The sequence below is a fragment of the Chiloscyllium plagiosum genome, unplaced genomic scaffold, assembly GCF_037043375.1.
Source record: "Chiloscyllium plagiosum isolate Xiang-an unplaced genomic scaffold, Cpla_swu_hap1 HiC_scaffold_48, whole genome shotgun sequence".
NCBI classification, from domain to species: Eukaryota; Metazoa; Chordata; class Chondrichthyes; order Orectolobiformes; family Hemiscylliidae; genus Chiloscyllium; species Chiloscyllium plagiosum.
In genome coordinates, this window is record NW_028270186.1 from 5,036,938 (window position 1) to 5,055,502 (window position 18,565).

An 18,565-nucleotide genomic window follows, 5' to 3' on the forward strand; every position below is an offset into this window, starting at 1 on the left:
GTACCTTTAAGAGAGTTAAAAGCTAGCAGAACTGCCTGACAGCACCAAGTGTTCTGTATAAGATAACAATGTAACAATTGGTCCAGCAGCCAGGGTAGCTGGTTGTCTGGAGACAAAAACAAATTTGAATTAGGCCAACCAGTTTAAATTATACCCCCCCCCCCAAAAAAACCCCAAACTTCAATCAAGTTTGAATTGATACATTGACAACATTAAAAGCCAATGACACATTTCGATGCTTTGGAGGTATAAGACCGGGAAAAAGTGAACACTTGGGAGGAGAACTGCCAAAAGACCAACAGGTGTAGGCTGCTAGTCAGAAGTATCTGAGAGGTACCCGTCGAGGGAAGGAGTTTGCACAGAGAACATCAACACAGACCAAGAGAGCAACTCGAGAGAGGAAAATATAAAAAGAAGATTCGACCACTGGCTGGATTTGAAATTTGAATTTTTCAGTAAACCTTAATCAGGGGTTTTATTGGACTCGTATTATCGAAGGGAAAGTAAAGGGTAGCTTAGATGAAAGTGTTGTTTTAGTTGTTAGTTAATCATTCTCTGCTATACTTTAAGAAATAGACTGTTCATTTTTACTTTAACTCGTTCTAGGCCTCTTGGATTTTCACAGATGAAAGCTTTTCTGTGTTGCTGGTTGAAATTAAGCAGGACAATTTACCCCATGTCATAATATACCCACCTGGACAAGAGCCTCTCTTGCAAAGTCAGCAAAAATCTCAATAAACTGCAGCATCTGCACAAGTACACGCTGACATGGAAATAAAAACCATCACTCCTTGCAGTCTGCTATCAATTAACTAAAGACTGTCCAAATCTGGGTGACTTGGCAGTGAGATGGTGCATTAAGGATGTGAATAAGACGGAGTATCCCTTTCAGTGGGAAAGGGATTGGAATTTGGAGCAAATGGGTATGAACGGGAAGAGTGTTAGACTTCTTTACAGTGGTATCGTATTGATGCTACTTTCACATCAATGATAATTGAGTTTGCTGAAAAGTATTGGAAACACAAGGGAGGAACATAATGAAACCTCCCAAATGTAGGATTGGGCAAAAATCCCCATCATCCAAAATACTGAACAAGATCCTGGACCTTTCCAACATCTAAAATACGGGACAAAAGCCTGAGTTCAGGCTGCCAGAAATAGCCACAATGATTTCTGTCTGGGACTATTGTTCAGTCTGGGATTCCAACATACACCTCCACGCTAAAACAACAACCAACCAGACTTAACACTCCAGACTGAAACTAACTTTTACATCTCAGGCTACCCGCCACAGACAGTGTGGGGCCTATACAAGTACTAGACATTCAAGTTCAATTAAAATCCATGCACACATGCTCTCAGCTATCGGGGAAACCAGTTGACTTCAGAGGGAAACACCAGAAACACAATGGACAACACAGATCTGAGAGGAGATAGTGGAGCGCCCAGTCTGTATACCTGCCGGGCCTGATCTCACCAGGAGAGAGAGAGAGAAGCCTTTTGAACGTCAAGCTTCTGCAGAAGCTCCAGCTCCAGCTCCAACAAGCAGTTTCAAAGCGAAGAACCACAGAGGCCAAACAGAGAGGCTGCATCAGGAAGACAAATCTCAGCAAAGGACATCTGAGATGGGGGAAGCCAACCAAGCACGATCCGAACAAGAGCTTCCAGACACGGGTCTGTTCCAAGCCAAGAGAACTGACAGCAAGGGCCTCAGCAAGCAAAAACAACTGTGGTTTCCTCAGTGATGAGCTGGAACTCCCGAGAGTTCAAACCTCTGACCTAGCTAGCAGGGAGAGGAAAGCGGGTGGTGACTATGTATGGGACCCTAAAGTTAGAAAGTCTCTGATTAAAGTCTCTGTGATTAAATACAACGATGAGCAGGTTACGGTGAATTGTCCATGTTAAATTGCCCATAGTGTTCAGAGATGTGTAGGTTAAGTGCATTAGTCAGGGGAATAGAGAATAAGGGAATGGGTCTGCGTGGGTTACTCCTCAGTGGGTCGGTGTGGACTTGTTGGGCCAAATGGCCTGTTTCCACATTGTAGGGATTCTATCATTGAAAACTGCTGTTTAGGTTCTAATTGTGTTTAATCTGTGTCAAATTTACCATGACTGGTGTTCGACTGGGGTGGACAAAGATAAAAATCACACAACCCCAGGTTATAGTCCAACAGGTTTATTTGGAAACACTAGCTTTAAATTTAATAGTATATTTAACTAATATCCCTTTCATAATTGATAGTATTAATTTCACTGTCCTTTTAAACTGCAGCCTTGTTTTGTACTTACCCTTCTATATTTTGAATAAATGCAGGGATTCTTTTGCCCAGAAACACCTGTCTCTTTCCTTCTTCATTCCACGTGCCCGAGGTCGGTCCAGTATCTTGAACTGGCAATCTCAGGGTGGTCTACAAACTGCTTTCATTCCTCTCCAACTTGTTCAATCACCAAGGTACGCTCACAGCTAAACATCTCTCGGCAATTGAACAAGATGGAGAGAAATGAAGACGGTTTTTTGCAGCTTCTGCATTGTTTTGCTGAGGAACAGGTGCTGACCAAATGAGGAAGACAAGGAATCAGGAAATGATTGGCAGGGGATTAAAACCCATTCAGTTCACACTCTGGGAGGAGTGAGTGCCACACCAGTCCCTCTTACTCGAGCTGTTTCGTTCATTTCTCCCAGCAGTGGACACTTCACCCCTGCACTGGTGAGCCCTTTACGGCTGAGTGTGGGAGTCATGCCTCAAGGAGGCTGTGGGTGGGGGAGAGGAATTGCTGATGTTTACAGCTATGACAGGGATCCTGAAGGCCCACCTATAATCAGGAGTGAGAATCTGAGTACAGTGGCGTTGTTCCCCACCCCTCTCCCAGTTCCACGCTGCAAGGTTGTGATGCTTCCACAGTCGACTTTACTGGCTCAAACAGCTGTCCTCCTGGCTGGCTGAGGTCACTCTGCTGCCACCCTCAGTTCCCTAGTGTCCTGGGACTCAGCTATGTCCACCTGGAGAGATGCTCAGTCTGTCATCGCATGGACAGTGCCCCTGACAGTGCAGCACTACCCTGCAACACAGCACTGCGAGTCTCAGGCAGCGGTCTTGGTGTGCCAAGACATGGGAGTGGGGAAGGTGCTTGAACGCATTTCTGATCTCCAGCTGAGAGCTCCCCTCATAGAGAGACGAACAAGCCTGGGACTCCAAGTAGGGCCCTGTCTCCTGGGGACACTTAACACTAATGGGTGGGCCAGAGCATTCAGCTCACTCCATGGCTTACTACAGTGGGTCAGACTGGGCAATTAGACAGGGGGCAAAGAGGGGGTGTGGTCAGGGGAGAGCTGAAGGGCAAGGAGAGGACGTGCAGGGATAGGGAGAGCGTATGGGCATGTGGGAGAAGGAGAGGGTCGTGGGTAGAGTGTGCGGGTTGAGGCAGGGAGAAGGTGGTGACAAGGGTAGGGGTAAGGGGCAGAGCAGGGGTGGGGGTGTAGAGGACAAGGTGAGGTTGATGCCTAAAGGAGAGAATGTGTAGGAGGACGGTGAGGGCCAAACATCAGGGGCTGGTATTCAAAAGCTGATGGGCATTATTGGGAACTTTCGCTTTGTTTCACTGTGCAATTCAGAGACCGTCCCTGAGAATGGTTGCTATGCCCCTAACAAGGGAGGTGGTAGCTACAGTCTGCTCACTCAGGCCAAGGAGCACTCATCATCCGCGGTGCCTTCCATTGTGTAAATGAGCTCAAAGGTCAGGTTTAAAGGCAGAGCAGGTCACTGCACAGGCACATTCTGACCCCTCGGATTAAAGTGTGTCTTTGGAGCTGTGCAATGAACACAGGGTAAACAGAGCACGTCACTGTCCCTTCAGCCCACCCCCATCCCCAACAATTGATGTGGTGATAAAAACATCAGACAGTTTGAGATGAAAGCCATCCCCTCCCAGTCTGAGAGTGATGGCTTTGACATAAGCAGCACATCGCAATATTGTAAGGCCAACAGAGATAAACTCACAGATGTATGTCGCCAATCAATCCCCTCCTGGAAATGAGGCAGCAGCCAGTTATCTGTTCACTTTTGTGTCTGCTTGCTCTCCCCTTCGAGACAGACACTCCCTGCTCAGTACTCAGTCAACTTTAAAACCCTCTTTGACAGTCACCTTGTGCTGTTAATAAAGACGAGTTGCTTTGAGGGCCCTTTTTGACACAAATCACCAGGAAACGCAGGAGCATTGTGTTTTTGCTCTATCATTGAATGTGATAGAGCCTGATCTGATCATCCTTAACTCCACTTGTCTGCCTTTCCCCATAACCCTTGCTTCCATCACTGATTCTATCTCAGCCTTGAAGAGACTGAATGACCCACAGCCCTCTGCACTGAAGAATCCCGGCAGATTCACTCCTCTCTGACAGAAGAAATTCCTCCTCATCCCTGGCTTCAGTGGGTGACCCCTTACTTTTAGATTACACCCTCTGAGCACAGATTCTCCCACAAGGGGAAATATTCTCCCTGCATCTACCCTGTCACAGTAAGGATCTTGCCCATTTCAATAAGGCCTCTCTCATTCCTCTGAACTCCAATCAGTACAAGCCCATCCTACCCAACATGTCCTCATAACACAGCCCCTCCATCCCTGGGATTAGCCTTTGGACTGCGTCCAATGGCCAGTCTATCTTTGCTTCAGTGAGGGGCCCGAAACCTTTCAGAGGATCCCAGCTGGGCTGTAACTAGTGCCTGGACAATCCTCCCTAGTTTTATTCTATGTTGCCTCTGAACTAAAGGCCAACACTGCAGGGGGCAAACGTATGGAAGATGAGGGGATTCTTGGTGCTCCACTTTCCTATCTAACAACTAACCCCTACATTGCAATGGTTCGGGGTGTGTTGTCATTGCCCACACCAGGTGTTTGGCTGGGATGGGTTTCGCCACCTGTGACTCTCCCCCCCCCCCTACCTGGCTTTACTGCTCCAGCCGAACACAAGGCACAATCACCTCATCTCCAAACATTGCTGGCCTTCCTACAGTTCACTGTTGTCCCTAGTGTGTTTCATTCTTGCAACTCAGCAATTGTACACCCATAAATCAACGCTGTGCACTGCGATCAATAACTCCCAACAGGAATCACCATTTCAATCCATTTTATGCTTGACCTGTCAATAAAAGCCTTCTGAATCCGATCAAATGTAAATTGCCTGTCAGGGCTGCAGGCTGTCAGGTTTCATGCCTGGGAGGTGGGGTGGGGGGGGGGGGGGGTTTGGCTGCACAGAGACGATGTTAAAGGAGATACTGGCACCATTTGACAGGTCATGGTCTTCTCATGTACCTGCTGCCCTTTCCCTTCTAAGTGGTAGAGATCACAGATTTGGAAGGTGGGTTGCTACAGTGCATCTTATACGTGGTAGACATCACTGTAACTGGGCCTCGGTGGGTATACGGAGTTGGTTAGATGGTTAGTGTGTTGCTCAAGAGATGGTTGCTTTGTCTTGGATGGTGTCGAGCTTTTTGAGAGTTGTTGGAGTTGCACCACCCAAGCAAGGGGGAGTATCCCGGTATCCCGGCAGGCTTTGGGGAGTCAGGAAGGGAGCTATCATGTATCAGAGAGTTGTCAACTCATAGCTCAGGGAAACAGACCCTTCGGTCCAACCAGAACATGCTGACCATAATCCCAAACTCAACTAGTCGCACTTGGCTGATATCCCTCCAAACAGTGTTTTATTCATGTATTTATCTCAACATCTGTTAAATGTTGTAACTGTACCCATAGCCCTCACTACCTCTGGAAGTTCATTCCAAGCACCAACCATTCTCTGTGGAAAAAAATTGACCATTATGTCCTTTTTAAATCTTTCTCCATTCACCTTAAATATATACCCCTTGTTTTGAACTCTCCTCCTATCTTGGGAAAAGACCTTGGCTGTTCACCCAATCTACACCCCTCATGATTTTATAAACCTCTGTAAGGTCACCCCTCAACCTCCTATTCTCCAGTGAAAAACGTCCCAGGCAATCCAGCCTCCTTATAACTCAAACCTTCCATTCCCAGCAACATCCGAGTAAATCTCTTCGGAACTCTCTCCAGCTTAATAATATCCTTCCTATAACCAGGCTATCAGAACTGGACACAGTATTCCAGAAGAGGCCTCACCAATGTCCTGTACAACTTCAACATGATGTCCCAACTCCTGTACTCAAAGGTCTGAGCAATGAGGGCAGGTGTGCTAAACACCATCTGAACCATCCTGTCTCTGTGTGATGCAAACTTCAAAGAATTCATGAGGGGTATGGATAGGGTAAAGAGCTAAGTTACTTTCTCTCAGTTGAGTGAGTCCAGAACTAGAGGCCATAGGTTTAAGGTGAGTTGGGAAAGATTTAAAAGGGACCTAAGGGGCAACTTTTTCATGCAGAGGGTGGTGCATGTCTGGAATGAGCTGCCAGAGGAAGTGGTGGAGGCTGGTACAATTGCAACATTAAAAAGCCATCTGCATGGGTATATGAATAGGAAGGGTTTGGAGGGATATGGACCAAGTGCTGGCAAATGGGACTAGATTAGGTTGGGATATCTGGTTGGCATGGATAAGTCGGACTGAAGGGTCTGTTTCAGTGCTGTACATCTCTATGACTGTATGACTCTAATTATGTACCTGAACCCTTCTTTCAAGTCACCTCTGGTTGCTTTGCCAATCACCTTCAAACTGTGTCCACTCGAAATAAACCCTTCAGATGTTGGAACCCATTGCCCTTGACCGTGTCTCAGTCTCCAGCTTTCTCAGTTTTTTGAAAGCCTTGATCACATCACCTCTTCCATCTTGTCTGTAAAAGACCAGAGACCCCTCCCCATCACTGTGATCCCTCATCACAGCAATTTTCTTCCAATCAATCCATCTGCATCTTCTTCAATATCTTCCCAACTGTTGAATGTCAGTACTTCAAAATTGGGCACATTCTTGCGACCGGAGACAAGATCCTCTTTTAATTGCTGTGATGATGCTGCACTTTTAACAAAGTTAGGTTCTCCTTGTCTTTTTCAGAGGGGTCATAAAGACACAGGTTCCAAGATGTCTGGGTTTATCTACTTGAAGAAGCTTTTAAGTTTAAAAAAGCCACTTGTACAATGAAAGGGGAGTGGCCAGTTCTCCCAGCTCAGCTTCACTCTGGTTTGGTTTGAGTTTTAGCCGTCTGGCCGTTCAGGACTGCTGGTCAGTTGTGAAGCTGTTGGACCCAAAGAAGCGGGTACAGCCTGGTCCACCCTCTCTCTGACATTCTTCTTGTTAGACCCTGGGTCAGATTTTTTCCTTTATTTTCACAATGGAGTGATAATGGAAATTGTTGCAAGAATTTGGAACAGCATCATTAAGTTGGGATAGTCTGTTGGGTTTTCGGAGAGGTCACGTTATTCTGTATTCTGTTCTCTTTTATTTCTGTTTCATTTCATAGTTTTAAACAAAACAGAATTTATTTACAAATTAAGTGGTTTGATCAACTGCATCTCTCCTGGAATATACACTTTACACCTACTCAAAACAACCAGCAAAGTTAGGGTCTGGGCTACTTTCTTGAAATGTTTTGAGGGGGTCTGGCCTGGTCCATAACAATTGGTCTCCTCTTTAATTTGTGGAATGGGGTCAAGGTCAGTAAATAGGTTGACACAGAATAGCTGTGGTCTTCAAGAAAGGACTTCATACCACACCTTTCACACCTGCCCTTGCTGAAGCCTTCTCACTGTTGTCATGTTGGAAATGTAGCACTCAATCCGAGCACAGCAACCTCCCACAGACAGCCAGGGAATCAGGAGCAGATCTGTTTTAGCCGTGGTGGCTGAAGGCTAAATAGTTTCTGGGCAATCAGAGAGAAATTCCTCCCTGTTGAATACACCGAGACATTTCTGTAATGGTCACTCAAGAGGCAGATGGAGATCTCCTATGAAAGATGAGACCTCAGGCAGTGCAGCACTCCCTCAGCCCTGCCTTGCAGTGTCTCCAAGGATTGTAATGCTCAGCGGAGGGTGGGATTTGAACACAGGAGTTCCTGAGGCAGGCCCAGAGAGTGGACACTGGACAGTCCTGGCTCAGGGATGGGTAGGGTCGGCGCAGCTGAGAGGTCCCCTCAAGCTCCTACATGACATCATGATGGGGGTCAGGCTTCAGGACACCCCTCCCCAGGCTGTGGGATGTGACCTCCAGGTGACTGTTGGGTCTCAGTGTGTGTGCTTTGTCTTGTGAATTGGAAACAGTGAGATGGAGGAGCTGGCCTGGATTGTGTATGTGTGGCGATGAGATGTTGCTGGGGGTCAGCATGCCTCAAAGGGAGGAGAGAGAGGGTGAGAAGTCAGGACCTTCATGGTAACCTCAGTGGGTGCAGGAACCGAACCCACGTTGTTGGCATCACCCTCCATTGCAGGGCCAGCTGTCCATCCAACTGAGCAAAACAAATAAACAAATCATTTCTTCACATAAAAGGCAGTGAGCTTGTGAAATTCTCCAGCACAGCAAAGCTGTGGAAGTCAAGTCAATACGTATGGTTATGGGGAGTAGGAATAGGAGCAGACTCGACAGGCTGATGGCCCTCTTCCATTCTCAGACTCGAGAAAGGAGAGATACTGTACTGGTTTTGAAGGCATCCAGGGGTGCTGAGGGAGACAGAGGAAATGGAGCATTGAGTTGGATGATCAGCTTGGAACTTGGCAAATGATCGAGCAGGCCCAAAGGGCAGGATGGTCTACTCCTGCTCCTACTTTCCAGGGACTCCTCAACTAGGTCACAAAGTGGCATCCTGGACGTGTGGTGGCTCTCATGAAACAAAACAACCCCCTTTAGCAGTCACAATATGGACAAAGCTGAGCCATTGGTGAGACTGAGTCCCCAGACTGAGAGGGCAGTCAGGAGGGCTCGATCCTGGTGCATCCTCAGCTGAGCTGATGGAAATCCCAGTGCACCCTCCAGGCGGTGAGCTCGAAACGCTGATGGCAAACAAACATCTCAACACTCCGTGTTTCTCTTTTGTGTGCGTTGTCAGGGAATTTAGATGAGAACAGACCGGGGAATTAACTGGACAAGGAAATGCAGATCACGTTTCTTGCTGTAATGATGCATCTCTGATACAGATGAATACATGCTCTGCTGTTATTGGGAGCTGGCTTATTGATCACATTGTGCAGGGGGAGGGGAGCAAATCAGTCAGGCTGCTGTTACTGCAAACACAAGCAGCCCCTTCAGTATCGATCGACACAGCCTGGAGAACGGAGGTGATTGTAGAACACTGGGAGGCCTGAGAGGGTTGTGCATGAGAAGCTGGTGGTTCATGCTGTGGACAACATTCAGGGCATTTCAGAGAAGCTCAGGAGTTTCAGGGCATAACCGAGAGGAACAGAGCCTTCAATAGGTTACTAATGTACACAGATGCATCGATAGATTCACACAGTCATATAAAAATAAACCATATACACAAACACATCTACAGATACAGATGTATACACAGACCCATCTATAGATCTTGATATATACACAGACCCACTTACAGATGCAGATGTATACACAGACCCATCTAAAGAGACCTAAGGGGCAACGTTTTCACACAGAGGGTGGTGCGTGTATGGAATGAGCTGTCAGAGGATGTGGTGGAGGTTGGTACAATTGCAACATTTAAAAGGCATCTGAATGGGTATATGAATAGGAAGGATTCAGAGGGATATGGGTCAAGTGCTGGCAAATGGGACTAGATTGGGTTGGGATATCTGGTCAGCATGAACAAGTTGGACCGAAGGGTCTGTTTCTGTGCTGTACATCTCTATGACTGTATGACTCTACAGATCCAGATATGTACACAATCTCATCTACAGATGTAGACACGTACCCAGGATGAGTCACATGCACAAACCCATTTATTAGTCAAGACCAACTCTCCCTGCATCAGTGCTTTCCTTCATCTGCAACCAATCTTTGCCCATTTGATACAGTATGGTTGTTGGAAAGAAACAGGGAGCACTTCAACAAGACCAAATTTTCTCTCTCTCTCTCTCTCTCTCTCACACACACATCTTCCATGAACTGGGGCAGAGGGCTGATTTCACTCAGATGTAGCTGGAATTGGAAGCGTGACTGTTGAAGAGAGCTGGACGTGTTGAGAAGTAAGGTACAGATCACCTCAGCTCGGGAGGCAGGGCGCTGGTTTGGGTGTCTGAGATGGAAGAACTGCCTATTTAATGTGGAGATGCAGGCACATCCTGTAAGATCCCACACTGGGCATTTTACGGTGAACTGTCCCACACCAGGGGATGACTGTCTCGTTGGGATGACAGAGTCATGGACTATAATCAGGTCACAGTAAAGGGACCGAAAGGCATCTTTTCTGCATTGAGGGTTGTGCTGCACTTCCACTGCAACAGGTACAGGCCACTCTGCCTGTCAGGACTCTCCCATCCAATTCAGTTCCATCATTGGCTGAATTGAGTCTCAGCACCCATTTTCCCACCATACACAGGGATCACAGATAGAAGAGACTGGCAACGGTGATATAATCCTAAACAGGAGGGTCATAGAGTTATAGAGATGTACAGCATGGAAACAGACTGTTATGTCCAACCTGTCCATGCCGACCAGATATCCCAACCCAATCTAGTCCCACCTGCCAGCACCCAGCCCATATCCCTCCAAACCCTTCCTTTTCATATACCCATCCAAATGCCTCTTAAATGTTGTCAATGTATCAACCTCCACCATTTCCATACATGTACCATCCTCTGCATGAAAAAGTTGCCCCTTAGATCTGTTTTATATTCCTCTCCTTTCACCCTAAAGCTCTGCCCTCTAGTTCTGGACTTCCCCACCCCAGGGAAAATACTTTGTCTATTTACCCTATCCTGCTCGTCCTGATTTTATAAACCTCTATAAGGTCAATTCTCAGCCTGTTTGCTGAGAATACACTTCAGAAAGACACATTGATGTATGAGACAAGCTTTTAATGCACCAGGTTCGATTGAGAGAAATTAATCTTTATTGCTGACCAAACTCCAGTGTATAGACTCCGCTAAGTGCAATCAAACTTGAAAGAGAGAAGAAATTAAAGGTGTTTAATTTGAAGGGAAGTAGTTACTCTTAAACAGAGTGACTGCAACACCACAAACACACACACTCATTGACCATGATGGACATTGCACTGGTCCATGTTTCACTTACCGACCTGCAAATCTCAAAGCCAGCTTCTCATTACCAGGCAGGAGTCCTGATGAAGGGCTTTTGCCTGAAACATCGATTTTCCTGCTCCTCGGATGCTGCCTGAACTGCTGTGTTTTTCCAGCACCACTCTAATCTAGAACCCAGACAGGAGTCACCCCCATTGCCATCCAGTTGTGGTTATACACAGAGGTGAGTTGACCAATCACCGCCCATGTCCAGGCTGTTGACACAGACTCCAGTGATATGGCTGGTTGTGGCTGACAATGAGAGAGAAGGAGTTGTGTGCTGGTAGGGAGGGGTGTGGAGACCCAGCAGCTCTCCCTGTCAGGTTAACTCTGAACATTTGGCCCACTGTCCCCTGCCCGTCTGCCTCATTAAAACTGAAAACCAAATGACAGGTCAAAAGGGTGGCACTCATTGACAGAAAGGTTACCCTGACCATGTCTCCCAATTCCTTCCAACTGTTGGGACCCAGGACCGCTGACTCCATTTGCCCCTCTCCTTGTGATGGGTCTTGGGTTTTATTCACTCAGGGGACATGGGCATTGCTGGCTAGACCCAGCATTTATTGCCCATTCTTATTTGCCCCTTGGTGAGCTACCTTCTTGAACCGCTACAGTTGTGCGTTGTAGACACATCCACATTGCCATTAGGGAGGGAATTCCAGGAATTTCACCCAGTGACATTAAAGAAACAGCGATATATTCCTAAGTCAGAGTGGTGAGGGGTTCAGAGGGGAACTTGCAGAGGGTGGTGTTCCCATGTATCTGCTGCCCTTGTCCTTCTGTTTGGAAGTGGTCATGGGTTTGGAAGGTGCTGTCTGAGGATCGTTGATGGGTTTCTGTATTGCTTCTTGTAGGTGGGACACATTGCTGCTACTAAACATCAATGGTAAAGGGAGTAGATAACTGTGGATACAGTGTCAATCAAGTGGGGTTACCATTGACCAGAAACTCAACTGCACTCACACACAAATCCAGTCTGGACAATGAATAATGCAAGTGATGCAATCTGGGGACTGGCTGTTGATCCCATTAAACTATGGGACCATCTGAAACCCTGGACCAATCAGCAGAAGACCACGTTCCCAATTCTCCCATGCCCAGCAGGAAATACAATCAATAAAATCTTTCAGCCTACCTTTCCCATCTTCACTGGGAAACCATTCTCATGATTGACTGTGGTTCCCATCTCCAACAAAAATGGTGCTGGGACCCCAGTGATGTCATCAGGCTCACCTTCGCTCACCACCAGGACTAAAAAGGACCCCACCAGTTTGAGGTGGCTGTCTTTTATGCCTGGAGAAAGTGAGGCTGATGCTGGAGATCTGAACTGAAAAAATGTGTTTCTGGAAAAGCGCAGCAGGTCAGGCAGCATCCAAGGAGCAGGAGAATCGACGTTTCGGGCATAAGCCCTTCTTCAGGAATGAGGAGAATGTGCCAAGCAGGCTAAGATAAAAGGTAGGGAGGAGGGACTTGGGGGAGGGGCATTGGAAATGCGATAGGTGGAAGGAAGTTAAGGTGAGGGTGATAGGCTGGAGAGGGAGTGGGGGCAGAGAGGTCGGGAAGAAGATTGCAGGTCAAGAAGGTGGTGCTGAGTCCGAGGGTTGGGACTGAGAAAAGGTGGGGGGAGGGGAAATGAGGAAGTTGGAGAAATCTGCATTCATCCCTTGTGGTTGGAGGGTTCCTAGATGGAAGATGAGGCGCTCTTCCTCCAGGCGTCGTGTTGCCATGGTCTGACGATGGAGGAGGCCAAGGACCTGCATGTCCTTGGTGGAGTGGGAGGGGGAGTTGAAGTGTACAATCACGGGACGGTTGGGTTGGTTGGTGCGGGTGTCCCAGAGGTGTACTCTGAAATGTTCCGCACATAGGCGGCCTGTCTCCCCAGGTGGGAATACGTCATCTGGGTGATTTGAGTTGTGTCAGTCACCATGTCTCCCAACATCAGCTTTGGCACATTCAGAAAAGGGTCACCATCTCTGCTGGCATTGGGTCGGGGACTGCCGAGCTTGCTAACTTCAGCCCACCTAGTTTCATGCTAGCCCTAGCACCTGCTGCTCGTGATGGAAGACACAGCCATTCCCAGCAAATAGAATGCGTCTCAAATATTAATCTTCCATTCTTGATGAAGATGAGCTGCAGGGGAATCCTGGAGTAATCCCGGAGTAACCTCTTCATCAGCCCTCACTTTAAATGGCAGATCAAAAAAATACAGCCTTACGGTGCAGGGAACAGTGGGAGACTTTGAGATCAGAATGAAGTTGGTCAGCTTTGAGATTGACCATAGCCGGTCTGATATCTGTCCCTGGACTCTTCCCCCAAACCAAACTTTCAGCCAACTACCCTTCCTGAAGCCTACAACAATCTGGGCCATCCTTTGGCTGGAGGTGGAGGTTGCTAGGGGTGAGGTCTCCTTCGAATCTGGAGCTGCAACTTTGGGAAGGGCTGTGGCTGGGGACTCAGGGTTACGGGATGGGTACAGTCCTGGCTCTGTGGCTGGGGTCAGAGATGCGTGAGAGCTCAAGGGGTGGTGACAAGTCTTCAGATGGCTCAGCCCGCACTGCAAGTGCTTTGACAAGTGCTGGGTAGGGGGGGAAGAAATGTTGAAAGCGCAGCCTGGAGCTTTCAAATCCTGGGGGGGAAACCGTTAGCAGGGTGATGGGGAGATGGTGGAGCTGTGGCTCTGAGTCGGTTTCCCTTGCAGGGGACTGGTATTGATGTGAGGGGCTGAATGGCCTATTTCAGTGCTGCAGCCGTTCAATGGCTCTCCCTCAATAAATTAGATTAGATTACTTACAGTGCGGAAACAGGCCCTTCGGCCCAACAAGTCCACACCGACCCTCCAAGGAGCAACCCACCCAGACCCATTCCCCAACAATTACCCCTTCACCTAACACTATGGGCAATTTAGCACGGCCAATTCACTCTGACCTGCACATTTTTGGACTGTGGGAGGAAACCGGAGCACCCGGAGGAAACCCACGCAGACACGGGGAGAATGTGCAAACTCCACACAGACAATCACCTGAGGCAGGAATTGAACCTGGGTCTCTGGCGCCGTGAGGCAGCAGTGCTAATCACTGTGCCACTGTGCCGCCCGCAGATCCTGGTGTGGTTCAGTTTGACTTTGCAATTTGAGCCTGGGTGCAGAGGGAGCCCCCTGCTTTGATTTCCAGTTCATCTGAGCCGTGGTTAAATTGATTTGTTCTTCCTGGAACACAGGCTCATCCATCAACAGCCAGCCTTGGTGGCGCGAAGCTCTGCAATATCTTCCTTACATCGGGAAAGACAGCTCCTGTGACTATCGGGAAATCTGTTGACCCGCTCCCCCTTACTCCCCAGTGCCTGTGCCCCTTGCTTCAATAAAAATTGGATCTTTCCCAAAAGCTTCCAGCTGATTGGCAGGAGGAAGCCTCCAGAGGAGGCAGGGTTGCAAAGACAATACAGAGGGAGGAGAGAGAAAGTGGCAACATTTGTTGGAGAGAGAGAAGCAGACATTTGAGTTCTGTTTAGCACTGAAAGATGTTGCAAAACTGTGTCTTGTGCTGTTGGCCGAGTTGGGCGGGGGGGGGGGGGGGTGGGGGGTGCTGAACTCACTGAAAGGATTGGTCTCCCTCTGTTTTTTCTCTCTCTCTGTAACAGCGACCACCAGAGCTGCTAAGTTTCTCCAGCACTTTCTGTTTTTAGTTCAGATCTCCAGCATTCGCAGTGTTTGCCTTTCATCCAGTAAACCTCTTGGACTCTCCCAGTCCAAAAGCTCTCCAGCTTGAACCGGGTGGACGGGAAAAGGCACTGGAGTGAGATGGAATTTTGAGGAGATGTGGGTGTACCTGGCTAGTCCAGTCTGGAGTCCCATGTTGGCTACACTGGGTAAGGGTGGCAGATTTCTTTCCCTGAAGGACATGAGTGACCCAGGTGGGGTTTTCCCAACAATCGACAATGATTTCATGATAGGTAAAAACACTGACTGCAGATGCTGGAAACCAAATTCTGGATTAGTGGTGCTGGAAAAGCGCAGCAGGTCAGGCAGCAAACAAGGAGCTGCTGCCTGAACTTCTGTGCTTTTTCAGCACCACTAATCCAGAAAATTATTTCATGATCCTCAGGGTTTTTTTTGCAAACATCAAATTCAGATTCCACTATCGACCAGGAAGGTTTATAAGCCAGGTCCCCAGGACATGATGTGGGTCTCTGGACTAGTCAGCGAGCCATGAAACCCTATCGCCATCGTCTTTGCTATCCAACAGTGAGAGGGATAAAGAGAGAAGGACAAATACATGTTGGTGTATGGGAAAGGCCATGACATGTAAGAAAATGTGTAAGAAATGGGTTGGAAGAGAGACAGATACAAAGAGAGTGAGAGTCACAGACAGGGGTAAGTCTGGATGATGGGCATGAGGAAGTGAGAGAGATTGCCACACACTGGTTTCGCTACAGACTACAAAACAGCAACAGGTCAGTAATACAGTGATTGTATTCCTTTGTGGAGTTACATTGGGAATGACTTCCCATGTCTATCAATGAAGAGAGGAGGTTGGTGGCCTTCTGCAACACTATCGAGTAGACAGGCCAAATAGGGGCATTTCAACCCAGACAGACAGAGTGCTGAAACAGACCGAGAGTGTACATTCCGAGTACAGACAGAGCTTATCACCATCTGGCACATTCTGATCAGAAAGGGAAACAGTTGATTTATAAGTCCCAATGTGTGTTTGAAGATTTTATTCTAGTCCTGCACTTCATCCTCAGGATAAAATTGTCACTAGTATTTAGCGTCTGAGCCAGATTGCCCTTGAGAAGGTGATGGTGAACTGCTTTCTCAAATCGTTGCAGTTCCTGAGATGTAGCTACACCCACAATGTCCTCAGGGAGGGACCCAGCGACAGTGAAGGAATGGCGGTGTATTTCCAAGTCAGGATGGTGATTGACTCAGAGGGGAACTTGCAGGGGGTGGTGTATCTCAGGCCCTGACCATTTAAATGGCAAAAGTTAATTTATACATAAATATCCCAATGTCAAATTTCACAGCAAAAGACTTTTGGAGAATTCCAAGGGTTTTACTGCAAATCCACAAACATCACCTTCCCTTTCTGGACCCTTTCTACATCCAGAAACCAACAGCCTAGTTGAGAATATTAAGAACATAAGAACTAGGAGCAGGAGTCGGCCACCTGGCCTATCCCGCCTGCTCTGCCATTCAATAAGATCATGGCTGGCCTTTTCATGGACTCAGCTCCACTTACCCACCCGCTCACCATGACCCTTAATTCCATGACTGTTCAAAAATCTGTCTATCTTTACCTTAAAAATATTCAATGGGGTGGCCTCAGCTGCTTCTCTGGTCAGGGAATTCCACAGATTCACAACCCTTTGGATGAAGAAGTTTCGTCTCAACTCAGTCCTAAATCTGCTCCCCCTTAGTTTGAGGCTCTGCCCCTCATTCTAGTTATACCCCCCAGTGGAAACAACCTCCCTCCTTCTATCTCCTCTATTCCCTTTATTATTTTGATATGTTTCTCCAAGATCCCCCCTCATTCCTCTAAATTCCAAAGAGTATTGTCCCAGTCTACTCAGTCTCTCCTCATTAGCCAATCCTCTCAACGCTGGAATCAATCTCGTGAACTTCCTCTGCTCCCCCCTTCCACAGAAGAAACCAACTCTCTTTTGTTGGTCAAATAGAGTCAGCGCCAAATTAACAGAGCACGCAGTTAACATGCACTGCTACACTGTCATTCCCCACTCCTGCCCCAGGCAGTATCACAACAACAATAAAATAAAGTACACGGGAGGAAATATGGTGGAAGACAAAATCAAAATGATGATCATGGAGGAGATAATGCTCCCCCAGCTCCTACGGTACCCACATGTCTCTAAAGGCAGCAAGCTATCCAGTGACCATTGCATGTTCCCTCTCCAAGAATGTGGGAGTAACCACAGGAGGGAGGCAGCTAATCAGAAACTGTGTCACCCACCAGGGCCCACAGACCGGACTTGTTGCCTACCTCTTCCTATGCCGGCTGGCCAAAGATCAGGAGCATGGGGCTGAACTGCGGCCTAGAGGACATCAACAGGACTTTTTAAATGAACAGTCAGGGACTGGAGAAAGTGAGGATTGCAGATGCTGGAGATCATACTGGAGCGTGTGGTGCTGGGAAAGCACAGCAGGTCAGGCAGCGTCCGAGGAGCAGGAGAGTCAACGTTTCAGGCAGAAGCCCTTCACCAGGAATCCTTCATCATTCCTGATGAAGGGCTTATCTCCTGGTCCGCAGGTGCTGCCTGACCTGCTGTGCTTTTCCAGCAGCACAATCAGGTAGTGGAAAACTGCCCCAAGTTTAAAGAACCCAACCCTCCTTTTTTTAATGGACCCACCACCAAATGAACAAGACATCCAATTATCCAGTGACACCGATCGACCCCAACAATAACAAAACCAAACAGTGAAGGAAGTAAGGGAGGAGCTAAGCTGAAGCAGTGATGGAGCTGCAGTATAATGCACTCAGATCCTACAGTGCCCACCTCTCTCTGAAATATTGGACAACACATGCTTCTTCTTAAGGGATATTGAGCTGGGCACAAACGTAGCTGTGGACAGTCAGGAATTACCATCTCGTACAGCAGCTGCAAGCATGACCCGGTGTTTGTAAGGTGCTGCCTGAGGGTTTTTGTTGAATTGCTGCGGTTTCATCTTGTTGATGGTACACACTGCTGCTACTGAGCGTCGGTGGTGGAGGGAGGGGATATTTGTGGATGTGAGCCAATCAAGCAGGGGCTGCACTGCCCAGGATGGTATTGAGCTTCTTGGGTGTTGTTGGAGCTGCCCCCATCCTGGGCAAGTGGGGAGTATTCCATCATAAATCTCAAAGACCTCAAACACATTTATTTCTGTCTGGTGTGGCAGGGGAGCTGTGAATGTAAGAAAGGCTGCTGCTTGCAAAAATGGCTGACAATGATGAGATGGTCTCTAAATATAACTCAAAGCATTCCACTCTTCCTTCAATACCAGGCTCGGGCACATTGCATGCTTGAGTCTCATTGCTGGCAGACAATGATGACACACACTCACTGAGCAGAAATATTCAACATTAATATCAGTGCAGGAAACCATTGCAGTGGGGGAGGGACTCCCTGAGATCCTTGTATCAGTGCAGCCCATTCAACTGACAGTGATGGGAAATGACTGAACAAGGAAACAACATCAAAAAATAAACAGGCAGCCAGGTTCCTGGAGGGAATTTGCAAACCTTCATTTTAACTGTGAGATGTTTCCCTGGAATTCTTACTTTCAGAGATCCTACGAATGTGATCTGTCACTTGAACATTGTAATGAAAAGTGGGAGTGTGCACTTTCACTTACAGTTTCACTCAGAGAGCTGTACTTTGCTTCTCATGATGTATTTATATGGCTGTCAGA